This window comes from Lithobates pipiens, unplaced genomic scaffold (genome assembly GCF_037356315.1).
Source record: "Lithobates pipiens isolate NorthernLeopardFrog02 unplaced genomic scaffold, aLitPip1_a1.2 Scaffold_23, whole genome shotgun sequence".
Taxonomy (NCBI): Eukaryota; Metazoa; Chordata; class Amphibia; order Anura; family Ranidae; genus Lithobates; species Lithobates pipiens.
The window spans coordinates 52,762,385-52,776,428 of NW_027507785.1; positions in this window are offsets into that span (position 1 = coordinate 52,762,385).

The window sequence follows — 14,044 nt, forward strand, 5'->3', positions numbered from 1 at the left end:
TGCGGATCATGTTGTCCTTAGTGACCCAGAGGACTCCGGACCGAATGCCTCAGCTAACCTACGCTGCATGGCCTCCCTGATCCTGCAAAGCCTGCGGAAGGATCCTCGTATTCTTCGGATCAAGGAGAGGGACCATTACTGGCTGGCCACTCTCCTTGATCCACGGTACAAGGGTAAGGTTGCCGACCTTATCTTGCCATCGCAGAGGGAGCAGAGGATGAGACATCTCCGGGAGGCCTTGCAGAAAGCTCTGTGCAACGCGTTCCCAGAGACTGGGAGGTCACAAACTCCTGGTCCTGGACAACGTGTTGCTGAGGCATCAGTCAGAAGGAGCGGTGGAGAAGGTGGCCGTCTGACTGATGCTTTCAGACAATTTTTTAGTCCGCAGCCCCAAGGTATGATTGGTTCCAGCACCCATCGCCAGCGTCTAATTTACATGGTGCAGGAATACCTAGGGGCAAGGTCAGACTTGGACACCTTTCCCACTGAAAATCCTCTGGCTTACTGGGTCTTGAGGATGGATCACTGGCCAGAGCTTGCACAGTATGCAATTGAGCTACTGGCCTGTCCTGCATCCAGCGTTCTTTCGGAACGCACCTTCAGTGCTGCTGGTGGCTTCGTTACCGATCACAGGGTGCGCCTGTCCACCGAATCAGTTGATCGACTGACCTTCATCAAGATAAATCAGTCTTGGATCACCCACAGCTACCAAGCACCTGAAGCTGATGTAACCGAATAATTTTTTTTGAAATACCACATCCCTTCAAGACTGCCTATGCTGATGCTGAGTGACTGTCCTGTTATGTTGATTGTCTATCCTCTTCCTCCTCCGCTGATATGTTGGAAGAACATTTTTGGTTCTGGGTGATGCCAGCAGCCCAATTTTTCTGCCCCTGTTTAACAGGGGCGTTTAATTACAATTTTTGATGCAATGCTTTGCAGCAGGGCTAATTCCTGCAATAAAACTAGAGTATATGGCAGAGGTTGCAGTGTGGTGGCACCAGCACCAGTGCCTAAGGCCCAATTTTTCTGCCCCTGTTTAACAGGGGCGTTTAAGTACAATTTTTGATGCAATGCTTTGCAGCAGGGCTAATTCCTGCAAAAAAACTAGAGTGTATGGCAGAGGTTGCAGTGTGATGGCACCAGTGCCTAAGGCCCAATTTTTCTGCCCCTGTTTAACAGGGGCGTTTAAGTAAAATTTTTGATGCAATGCTTTGCAGCAGGGCTAATTCCTGCAATAAAACTAGAGTGTATGGCAGAGGTTGCAGTGTGATGGCACCAGTGCCTAAGGCCCAATTTTTCTGCCCCTGTTTAACAGGGGCGTTTAAGTAAAATTTTTGATGCAATGCTTTGCAGCAGGGCTAATTCCTGCAAAAAAACTAGAGTGTATGGCAGAGGTTGCAGTGTGATGGCACCAGTGCCTAAGGCCCAATTTTTCTGCCCCTGTTTAACAGGGGCGTTTAAGTAAAATTTTTGATGCAATGCTTTGCAGCAGGGCTAATTCCTGCAATAAAACTAGAGTGTATGGCAGAGGTTGCAGTGTGATGGCACCAGTGCCTAAGGCCCAATTTTTCTGCCCCTGTTTAACAGGGGCGTTTAAGTAAAATTTTTGATGCAATGCTTTGCAGCAGGGCTAATTCCTGCAAAAAAACTAGAGTGTATGGCAGAGGTTGCAGTGTGATGGCACCAGTGCCTAAGGCCCAATTTTTCTGCCCCTGTTTAACAGGGGCGTTTAAGTACAATTTTTGATGCAATGCTTTGCAGCAGGGCTAATTCCTGCAATAAAACTAGAGTGTATGGCAGAGGTTGCAGTGTGATGGCACCAGTGCCTAAGGCCCAATTTTTCTGCCCCTGTTTAACAGGGGCGTTTAAGTACAATTTTTGATGCAATGCTTTGCAGCAGGGCTAATTCCTGCAATAAAACTAGAGTGTATGGCAGAGGTTGCAGTGTCATGGCACCAGTGCCTAAGGCCCAATTTTTCTGCCCCTGTTTAACAGGGGCGTTTAAGTAAAATTTTTGATGCAATGCTTTGCAGCAGGGCTAATTCCTGCAATAAAACTAGAGTGTATGGCAGAGGTTGCAGTGTGATGGCACCAGTGCCTAAGGCCCAATTTTTCTGCCCCTGTTTAACAGGGGCGTTTAAGTAAAATTTTTGATGCAATGCTTTGCAGCAGGGCTAATTCCTGCAATAAAACTAGAGTGTATGGCAGAGGTTGCAGTGTGATGGCACCAGTGCCTAAGGCCCAATTTTTCTGCCCCTGTTTAACAGGGACATGTAATTACAATTCTTGATATAATATTTCACAGGAGGGCCCCTTCCTGTGCCCACCCAGAGTAACTGTGAGGACTTATAGTGTTGTGGCACCAGCACCACAACCACCAAAGGTCAATTTTTCTACCACTGTTCAACAATGGCATGTAATTACAATTCTTGATATAATCGTTCACAGCAGGGCGCTCCAGCGCCCACCAAGAGTCACTTTCAGGGCTTACAATGTTGTTGCAAAACCAACACCTTGTTCCGCCATTTCTGCAGAGCATATAGGGCAGGCCCCTACTTTCAAACATCCAATTTACAAACATCTCCTACTTGCAAACGGAAGGAGACAACAGCAAGTGAGATGAAAAAAGATGGACGACAAAACAAATTATACAGGGGTGATAACCCTTCCCTATGTTTTCCAAAAAGCTTAAAAATATTTTTTTTGACTGGAGCTACACTTTAAAAATGTACCAGTTGAAAATTACAAACAGATTCAACTTAACACAACAAACCTACACAGTCCCAGTCTTGTTTGCACCGCCTGTATACTGCTGTTCTGAGTATATAGGGCCTGGGGGCCACACGCATTTCCTTTTTTTAATATGGGTACGGGGTTCCCCTTAATATGCGTACAAGACCCAAATAGGCTGGTAATGGGCAGGGAGGGCTACCCATGCCATTTTTCTGAATGATTTTCAACCATATTGCAGGAACCAGATATAACATTAAAACCGCAAGCAGTTTTAAATGGTGTTATTTCCGCTTAATGTCATTTTGTGCAGGGACTGTTCTAAACACGGGAAACACGTGGCACTTCACAGGCATACTACAGACACCCCCCAGGCACCATATTTAAAGGAATATTTCACTTTTTTTTTTCACTTTAATCGTCATTAAAATCAGTACTCCCGCCAAAACGGTAGTTTTTAAAACTTTTTTTTGCAGTGACCCATGTCCCCTGAGGCAGGAGGCAGGTCGCCAAACCCTTTTTAGGACACTATCTTGCATATTAGCCGTTAAAATTAGCACTTTCCAATTCGAACGTTCGAGTCCCATAGACTTCAATGGGGTTCTAACGTTCGTACCGAACGCGGGGGTCGTTCGCAAGTTCTGGTGCGAACCGAACCGGGGGGTGTTCGGCTCATCCCTACTTGCCAGATGTGGATTGTCACTTGCCAACTTGACCCCTACTTGCAAATAGAGGGAGACAACAGGAAGTGAGAAGAAATCTCCCCCTAGAAGGGAGATTCACTCCTGTAATGCCGTGTACACACGATCAGAGTTTCCGACAACAAATTTTGGATGTGAGCTTGTTGTCAGAACTCAGACTTGGAGAGGGATTAGCAGCACAAGAAGCCAATTTACTTATGCTGCAGAGAAAGGGGCATGATGATAGGAGGAGAGCACAGTGACCGAGGGGCGAGCTAATCAGTGTAATTATTCTCCCTTCACTGTTCATGCACACACTGAAATATTTTGTTTTCGGAATTTCGTTTTTGTCCGAAAAATAAATGTATTTAGTTAGTCCTGAAATTCGTTTTTATTTATTTAGTTTCGTTAAAAAATGCATTCGTCCGAAAATCCGAAATAATGAAGGTCGAATCTGTCATTGAAGGCTTATTATGGGGTCTGTCGAATGTTCTAAGAAGATTCGACGGATCAGCTAAACCGTGCGACGCCGCGATCGTACATTTCCAGTCGAATGTTCCGCCTACAAGCTATAGTATAATTCTAATGTTGTATGACACTAGTAATAATTATATTTATTAATTATTATTACTAGTCAACCAACATTAGAATTCTTCTATAGCCTATGGGCGGAGCATTTGACCATAAATGTCCACTCACTGTGACTGCTTCGTCGAATCTTCATGTCAAATCTTTTCTCTCTATGTCGAATAATCTTGGACTAATAGAGTTATGTTAGGCACATTCAACCTTTTTTTGCTATTTTGATATAATGTTGAATCTTTTCTATCTATGTTGAATCTTTTCTCTTTATGTTGAATCTTTTCTCTTTATGTTGAATCTTCTCTCTCTATGTCAAATCTTTTCTCTTTATGGTGAATCTTTTCTCTCTATGTTGAATCTTTTCTCTCTATGTTGAATCTTTTCTCTCTATGTTGAATCTTTTCTCTTTATGTTGAATCTTCTCTCTATGTCAAATCTGTTCTCTTTATGTCAAATCTTTTCTCTCTATGTCGAATCTTTTCTCTCTATGTCGAATCTTTTCTCTTTATGTTGAATATTTTCTCTCTATGTCAAATCTTTTCTCTTTATTTTGAATCTTTTCTCTCTATTGGAAATCTTTTCTCTCTATGTTGAATCTTTTCTCTTTATGTTGAATCTTTTCTCTCTATGTCGAATCTTTTCTCTTTATGTTGAATCTTTTCTCTCTATGTCAAATCTTTTCTTTTTATGTTGAAACTTTTCTCTCTATGTCGAATCTTTTCTCTTTATGTTGAATCTTTTCTCTCTATGTCAAATATTTTCTCTCTATGTTGAAACTTTTCTCTCTATGTTGAAACTTTTCTCTCTATGTCAAATCTTTTCTCTTTATGTTGAATCTTTTCTCTCTATGTTGAATCTTTTCTCTCTATGTTGAATCTTTTCTCTTTATGTTGAATCTTCTCTCTATGTCAAATCTTTTCTCTCTATGTCAAATCTTTTCTCTCTATATCAAATAATCTTGGACTAATAGAGTTAGGTTAGGCACATTCAACCTTTTTTGCTATTGTCTCTATAATGTCGAATCTTTTCTCTCTATGTCGAATCTTTTCTCTCTATATCAAATAATCTTGGACTAATAGAGTTATGTTAGGCACATTCGACCTTTTTTGCTATTGTCTCTATAATGTCATATATTTTCTCTCTATGTCGAATCTTTTCTCTTTTTGTCAAATCTTTTCTCTCTATGTAGAATAATCTTGGACTAATAGAGCTAAGGTTAGGCACATTCGACCACAGGTTCGATGGACACAGATCGCTATTGTCAACGTCATGTCGAATCTCCTATCTATACCGAACTGTTGTCACAACGAAAACAAAAATAAAGCATTTGTTTATGTCGGATCTTCCAGTTTTCGGATTCTGCACGTTCGTTATCGTTTGTTAAAACGATAACGAAAATACCTGAAATTCGGGCGAAAATTAATTCGGACTAAAACAAATGCACATGTCTACTGTTAAATCACAGATTGGGGAGGGACAAGACCTGTAAGCCCCTGTACACACGGTCGGAGATTTCGACAACCAAATCCGTCGGATTTTGTCCGAAACTGTTGCATACACACGGTCGGACTAAGTAGTCGAAAAATCTGATCATTCAGAACGTGATGACGTAATTTCGTTACGATGGGACTACATTCAGGCTAGTAGCCGATAGCTTTGATGTAGGAATTTGATCTGAGCATGCGTGGCACTTGGTCCGATCAAAATTCTCTACACATGATCGGAGTATGTCCGATCGAACCAGTTGGTCGGAAAATATTTCCAACAAGTTGGAAAATTGGGTCAGACGGATATTCCGATGGAATCAGTCCGATGCATACCACACACAGTTGGATTATCCGACAACGCGGTCCGATAGGACACATTCCGACGGATTCTCCGACCGTGTGTACAAGGGCTAAGTGGTTCTGGACTACAGCAAAGAAAAATCCCTGCTAGACAGGGCTGCGCTGTGTGGCAAAGCTGTGTAAATCTCAGAGCTGGATAGACAGAAATGCAGATCCTTTGACAGTATAAAGCAGCTCCCTTATATGTATTTAATCTGTTTATTTAGCTGTTTGCCCCGGAGATCGGCTTTAATTATCTTCTATGTTCCTAAACTTTTATAAATTTATCTAAACAATTCAAATAACTCCTCATTAGCTCGAGCCAGCTTGTGCTTAGCACCCTTTTAGCGAGGCCCCGGGCGTCAATCTCTGTAAACCCCAACCCCCCACCCCCGTAATTCAATGCTTTCTTTTTTTCTACAAGAATGTCACTTGCTTTTTTTTGCTATACACTCCATTCATTCCCTGTATGTCACATGTGTCCTTGAGTTATTTTCTGTGGCTTTCTCTGTGGGAGCAATGGGCATGTGCTTATAAATGGACCGCAGAATAATACAACAAAAAAGCCGATGATGCTTTGTGAATCACACGTAGTACCCTCCGTTCTACTTATTCCGAGATGACATTGTGTGATTATTGCAGAAACATTATTTTATAATAAAAGTGTATCTCAGCTTTTCAACCCCACATCAAACAACAATTCTATGCCAGCAATGCCTTATGGCTGAGGGGGGTGGGGAATAAACATACAATCTTTACAATGTTGTGTTTTATTTATGGTTATTCCCTACATGGTAAAAGTAATCCTAGCGGCTATACAGCTGTCAGATTACTTTTACAGGCGGCAGAAGAGGGTCCCACCTCCCCGGTGGCAGAAGGGGGTCCCACCCCCCCACTGCTCCAGCAGCAGAAGGGGGTGCCACCCCTCACCTCCCCGGTGGCAGAAGGGGGTGCCACCCCCCACCTCCCCGGCGGTAGAAGGGGGTTCCACCCCCCACCTCCCCAGTGGAAGAAGGGGGTCGCACTCCCCCACCTCCCCGGCGGCAGAAGGGGGTCCCACTCCCCACCTCCCCGGTGGCAGAAGGGGGTGCCACCTCCCCAGTGGCAGAAGGGGGTCCTACCCCCCACCTCCCCAGCGGAAGAAGGGGGTCCCACGCCCCCACCTCCCCGGCAGCAGAAGGGGGTCCCACCCCTCCACCTCCCCGGCAGCAGAAGGGTCTCCCACCCCCCTCCCATTGTCACCTTTCCCAGGCTCCTCCGTCCGATCGAGGGTAGGACCAGTGGTATCGGCTTCCCCCGGACACAGTGAGAGGAACTGATGTTGTTCCTCTCACTGTGCGACGTCCGAAACCAGAAGCGACGAGGATTTCTTCCTTTCTGGTTTTCGATTTGTTTGATTACAAGTGGCAGAAATTGGAGAAAGGACGGCTGCACTCCAAAAGAATGCGTTTCGCACCATTAATGGCGCTTAATCGCGCTATGACTAAGCGCCATTAACGGTGCAAAACGCGTTGGCTATCACCTGGACCTGTGTCTCCGATTGATGTATGGATTAAGCTTCATTTAATAAAGGCATTATTTTGGAGTGCGACTATCCTTTCTCCATTTTCTGCCATTTGACTTTGCTGAGCCGGCACCCTGCATCTCCTATATACTAGAAGGTGTGAACACAAGCAATACCAGCTAAAGCAGTAATTACCTTGATTTGTTGTTTGTTTACAAGCCATTGCTGGCTAGTGAAGCAGCAGATCGGGGGAAATAAAAATCAATGATTAAAAAAAATAAATATAAGATTTTTTTATTTTTTTTTAATCAGATTTTTTTATTTTTAGCAAATGTATTTTAATAAAATGCTTTTAGAGTAAAAAAAATCTATCCAAAGATAGTTTTCTATATAAGACAAAATAATAATTAAATTTATTCAGCGTAAAATGGAGCTTAGTTATGTAGCATGAGGCTGTATATTCTGCAATATTTACATTTTTGGTAAACTCATTCAATGAATCCAAGCTCTGCAAGCGAAGATAACATGCACTGCATTGATGCATTCGCACAACTTCACAGTAACCAAGAGATAAAACAAAAGTTCAGGAATATTCCTTTATCTCATTGTTTTGCAACTCTATGTACACTACAAACTGTATGATTGGATCGGTTCTGATATCGCTGTTTTACTAACCTGACAGCATATTATTCTAAATAGGAAACCTTCATTTTTTTTGCAAATGTTAAAGATTCCAACTACCAGCAAGAATAAGTCCTTACATTTAAAGAGCCCCTGTCATTTCAGATCCATCATGGCAGCGCCTGCTAGCGGGCGTCCAATACCTGCTGCCGCCACGTTTCCTCCCCTTGTTGTGTCACTGCCGCATCACCAGCTGTCCCATTAAAGTGAATGGGACTGTCTGTAAGACAACAGCGGGTCAGAGGAGGAGCCAATAGAGGGTCAGATTAGGAGTCAACAGCGGATCAGAGGAGGAGTCAATAGCAGGGTCAGAGGAGGAGTCAACAGCGGGGCTAGAGGAGGAGTCAACAGCAGGTCAGAGGAGGAGCCGCTGTGGGTCAGACAAGGAGTCAACAGCGGGTCAGAGGAGGAGTCAACAGCGGGTCAGAGGAGGACCCAACAGCGGGTCAGAGGAGGAGTCAACAGCAGGTCAGAGAAGGAGCCAACAGCGGGGTCAGAGGAGGAGTCAACAGCAGGTCAAAGGAGGAGCTGCTGTGGGTCAGAGGAGGAGCCAACAGCGGGTCAGAGGAGGCGCCAACAGCGGGTCAGAGGAGGAGTCAACAGCGGGTCAGAGGAGGAGCCAACAGCGGGTCAGAGGAGGAGTCAACAGCGGGTCAGAGGAGGAGTCAACAGCGGGTCAGAGGAGGAGTCAACAGCAGGTCAGAGGAGGAGCCAACAGCGGGTCAGAGGAGGAGTCAACAGTGGGTCAGAGGAGGAGTCAACAGTGGGTCAGAGGAGGAGTCAATGGACGTAAATCGCACTGCAAAAAATCTCATGTGATTGGAATAGGAATGCATGCGATTTCCCCCACCGCTCCTGTGTGTGTGTGTGTATAGAAAGAGAAAAGCGCCATCTAGTGGGCAATTTATTAAAAACTTTAGAACTCACATTAATACATATCTGGTCAAATACAAAATCTACATAGGCGTAGCGGTCCCGCTGATGACAGAAAATCACGCCCACCGGAGGTGCAAAAGTCCACCATAACCATTGGGATGGGAACAATTGTATGGTCAGCTTCAGCAACTGCCCCCACTTCCCCACCCTCCCCATTTTATTTTTATTTTTTTATTTGGATGATGGTATTTTGTTATGTCAAATTAAACTTTATTATGTGAGGCTATATTCAAAATGAAATCAAGCTTACATTAAAATGCAAGAATTTTTCTGAAATTCAGTTTTAAAGCTCTAAATGGCTAGCACCAATGTAACCAATACATTTTTTTCTTTCGTTTTTTGCTTTTTTCCCCCCAAATGTTCATTTATTCTTTCAAAAGAGAATGGTCAGACAAAGATAGTTTTTCAATCTGGTATTTAATAAACAAAATTCGATCCCGGATCTGTACTCCTCAAAGAGCCAAGCAGATGGTATGAATGTTCCACTGGCATGTTGGGGCCGGCCACCTCGTCAGCTGTTCCCTTTAAAGTTCACGCTTGCAGCAGTAAGTGATAGGAAGTGACTGCAGAATAACGTGGCGCTGGTCTGGTGAACCCATCCCAAATAGCACAAAACCCTCCAGGTGGAATAAAATGTCAGGCACGGAACAGAGGGGGGAGCTGGGTGTACCCGGCATGTCACATCCATTACTCAACAGACCCCCGTTAGCTACATAAATTCTTTGCGTTTCACAGTCACAAGGCTGAAGCTGCCTTAACTCATAGATTGCTTAAACAACAACTGCACCGTCAACGCATCTTAGCGTTACTATAGCTAGGGAAATTAGGTTTGCAAGCCAAGTGGGATCATTTGCTCTTTTGCTTTCTCTTGCAGCTCCAAGGGAGCTCTACCTGGAAGTCTCAGCAGCCATACAGGTGCCTCTTCTCACATCTGGCTTTGAAAAGCATCTTCAAAAAATGTAATTGCATCAAAAATGTCAGGGCTGGGCTCAGCCCTTCCTTCTCGGAGCTGACGGCTAATTCCATTTTCTGTATTCTGCAAAAAAACCTAGCTGATCCTGCTACTCTCTATCTCCCCCTTCTGTCCATGTCCCTAATTCAGCTAAGGATTTAGCAGAGCAGTGTAGGCAGCTCTGCACATGCTCAGTTTTCAGTGAATTTCTATGCTGAACATTTCCTCCCTATCACATCTGAGCAGCCCATGTGAGTTTAGAGTCATACATGTGGGTGTATACACAGTGGTAAATGACAGCCCACTCCCTCTTCTTCCTCCATGCCTACTAACTAGCTAAACACAATAGGCGGGATATTACATCTTGATTGATGGAGGCTTCGCCTCCCTGGTATTCTGAGACACGGGCTGGAGGGGTGTGGCACAACTAAAAAAAAGCCATAAATCTATCCCCTATTTTGTAGATGCTATAACTTTTGCACAAACCAATCAATAATAGCTAATTGCGATTTTTTTTTAAAAAATTGGATATTTATTATAGCAAAAAGTAAAAAATGTTTTTTTTTTTTTTCAAAATTGTCTCTCTTTTTTTGTTTATAGTGCAAAAAATAAAAACCGCAGAGGTGATCAAATACCACCAAAATAAAGCTCTATTTGTGGGTGGGAAAAAAAAGGACGTCAATTTTGTTTGGGTGCGACGTCGCACGACCGCGCAATTGTCAGTTAAAGCGACGCAGTGCCGAATCGCAAAAATGTGCTCTGGTAAGAAAGGGGGGGGGGGTAAAATCCTCCGGGGCTGAAGTGGTTAAAAGCATTTTAACATAAAATCGAAGAAAAAGAATCTTCGGTCCTTCTGATCATAGAGATTGGATCAGACGTCATCCCGTGTGTGTGTGTGTGGGGGGGTAACCGTTTCACCGCGAGGCTCCTCTCCAGGCCTGGCTCAGACGTGCCGATTCCCACCTCTGCCTCTCTCTGTCGGGTTCTTTTCATTGTGTGCTGGTAGGGGGTATCTACGATTTCAAGCGATTTAATAGCCTCCCATTTACTTAATGATCAGGAATTTTAGAAAACTGCAGTTGGGTAACGTCATTGCTGAGTCAATAGTTCTTTGTAAGCAGCTGCCTGCGAAGAATAGCAGGGTAACATACCTAATTATGCTGACAACCAAACAAGTATCATTTATGATGTACAGAGCACGCTGCGGATCCAAAAAACCCCAAAACTCCTTTATGCATCTTTTTTATTTAATTTTTTTCCTTCTACTTTCAAATCATTTACTTGTTTCTCTAGGAAGGTAAAGCAGCAGCTCCTGTGAAAGCCTATAAATTGCCTCCAGCAGTGGGATCCAGCTATAACAAGGCATAAAATAATACCTAGTGATGCAGAGTTAAGTGGAGTTTCGGGGGGGGGGGGGGGGGCGGTTCACTGCAGATAGTCAGAGCAAGCAGCAGGCAGGGGCAGAGTCGGCAGGCTAGCGGTCCGATCAGGTGCCTGCAAATCGATCATAAATAGTACAGGTTTCAGACAGGTAGACACAGCACAAAAAAGCAAAAGTAGTAGCCAGTAGTGTGAGAGGCAGTGGAGACAACAGGACAATAATTGGAATAAGCGCAGGCAAGTTGAGTACCAAAGAAGTCCAAAAAATCTGCAGCAGTAATACAAGGCATGAACAGTTAGCTGGACTTTTTTTCTTTTTTTAAAGTTATACTTACCTGCACTGTGCAAGGGTTTTGCACAAAGCGGCACCCGCTTCTCCTTTTCTGGCCTCCTGGCTCCTCCTCTTCATTGGATGCCGTTTTCCCTGGGGGCACCCATGTGGGTGTGCTCACAGGTCCCGCTGCTGCGTTCATTGACACAGACAGCAGGACTCAGCCCCTGGCTCCTGTGTTACTGGATTTGATTGACAGCAGCAGGAATTGTGCCCCATCATTGGTGTCATTGGGCCCCATTGTTGGTGTCATTGGGAGGAATTATGACCATTCGTTGGAGTCATTGGGCTCCATTGTTAGTGTTATTGGGAGAAATTGTACCCCATCATTGGTGTTAATGGGTGGAATTGTGTCCCATCATTGGTGTAATTGAGCAGAATTGTGCCCCATCATTGGTGTAATTGAGCGGAATTGTGCCCTATCATTGGTTTCATTGGGCCCCGTTGTTGGTGCCATTGGGAGGAATTATATCCCTTCATTGGAGTCATTGAGCTCCATTGTTAGGCCGCGTACACACGGGCGGACTGTTCGCCCAACTTTGTCCGCTGAACAGTGTTTCAGCGGACAGTCCGCTCGTGTGTGGGCTTCAGCGGACAGTCTGACGAACAACGTTTTTCGGAATTCCCGTAAGACAGTCCGGTCTTGGTTTCAGCGGACAGTCCGCTCGTGTGTAGGCTTGTTCGACAAACTAAGTCTCGCGCATGCTTAGAAAGAATTTACACGGCGAAGGTTGCATTGCAGTGTATAGGACGTCGTTTTTCGAGTCCCGTCGTACGTGCTGTTCACGTCATCGCGCACGCTTTCAGCGGACTGTTCGTTCATCGTGTGTGGTCAAGTCCGCTCATGCAAATTTTGAGCGGACTGTTTGTTGGATTGTTTGACAAACTAAGTTGGGCGAACAGTCCGCCCGTGTGTACGCGGCCTCAGTGTTATTGGGAGGAATTGTACACCATCATTGGTGTCATTGGGAGGAATAATGCCCCATCATTGGTGTAACTGAGCGGAATTGTGCCCCATCATTGGTGTCATTGGGCCCCATTGTTGGTGTCATTGGGAGGAATTATGTTCCTTCATTGGAGTTATTGGGCTCCATTGCTAGTGTTATTAGGAGAAATTGTACCCCATCATTGGTGTCATTGGGTGGAATTGTGTCCCATCATTGGTGTAATTGGGAGAAATAATGCCCCATCATTAGTGTAACTGAGCGGAATTGTGCCCCATCATTGGTGTCATTGGGCCCCATTGTTGGTGTCATTGGGAGGAATTATGTTCCTTCATTGGAGTTATTGGGCTACATTGTTAGTGGTATTGGGAGAAATTGTACCCCATCATTGGCGTCATTGGGTGGAATTGTGTCCCATCATTGGTGTAATTTAGCAGAATTGTGCCCCATCATTGGTGTCATTGGACCCCATTGTTGGTGTCTTTGGGAGGAATTATGTCCCGTAATTGGAGTCATTGGGCTCCATTGTTTATGATATTGGGAGAAATTGTACCCCATCATTGGTGTCAGCGGGTGGAATTGTGTCCCATCATTGGTGTAATTGGGAGAAATAATGCCCCATCATTGGTGTAATTGAGTGGAATTGTGGAGGACTTGTGCCCCTTCATTGATGTCAGTGGGGGGGAATTATGCCCCATTGTTGGTATCAGTGGATAAAATGGTGCACCAAGGGCTGGATAAAAGCAAGCAAAGGGTCACATCTGGCCCCCCGGGCCACAGTTTGGAGAACAGTAAACTGACCCTTCTTTGGAATGTTTGGAGACCCCAGCCCTATGTCCATAGTCATTCACTCTGTGTGAATGTTTGTAGATCCATCCTTCTTACAAAGTCTGCAGGCAGCTCTATGTCAGCTTGGTGGATTTCATGTAAGCAGGGGGTTTTGCTTTAATGCCTTTATGGGGGTGACTGTCGCCTTCATGCTCTTCTCTTCTCTTTCTTCTCTCTCTCTTTGGTTGTACAAAACAAAAATCTGAATTATATATATAAAAAAAATGTTTTGCGCTGACTGGAGCTGATATGAGAATTTCCGTCCGTATTATGCGGCTTGCTCGGTTATCAGTAACAGAATTGGCCTCAGGCGGTCTCTGAGCTCAGCTTTATACACTCAGCGAATGTATGAAATGCGATGAGACAAACAGGCCAAACTGCAGATAAAATATATTATTATAGAAATCACAGCTTAGTCAGTCAAAAGCCACCTACACCCCAAATTTTCTGAATGTTACTTGGAGGCTTCCAAAAATGAGTGCGGGAGTGTTGGCAGTGCTGGTTTAGATGCCAGGCGTTGGGGAATGCAAAGTTTACAGAGCCAATACTTTTTACCATATCTAATATTTAACTGACGCGTTTCACCCGACAGCTGAATCCCAGACAGATAAAGCAGATGCACATTAACCACTTAAGGACTGAGCCTCTTTCTGACATTTGTTGTTTA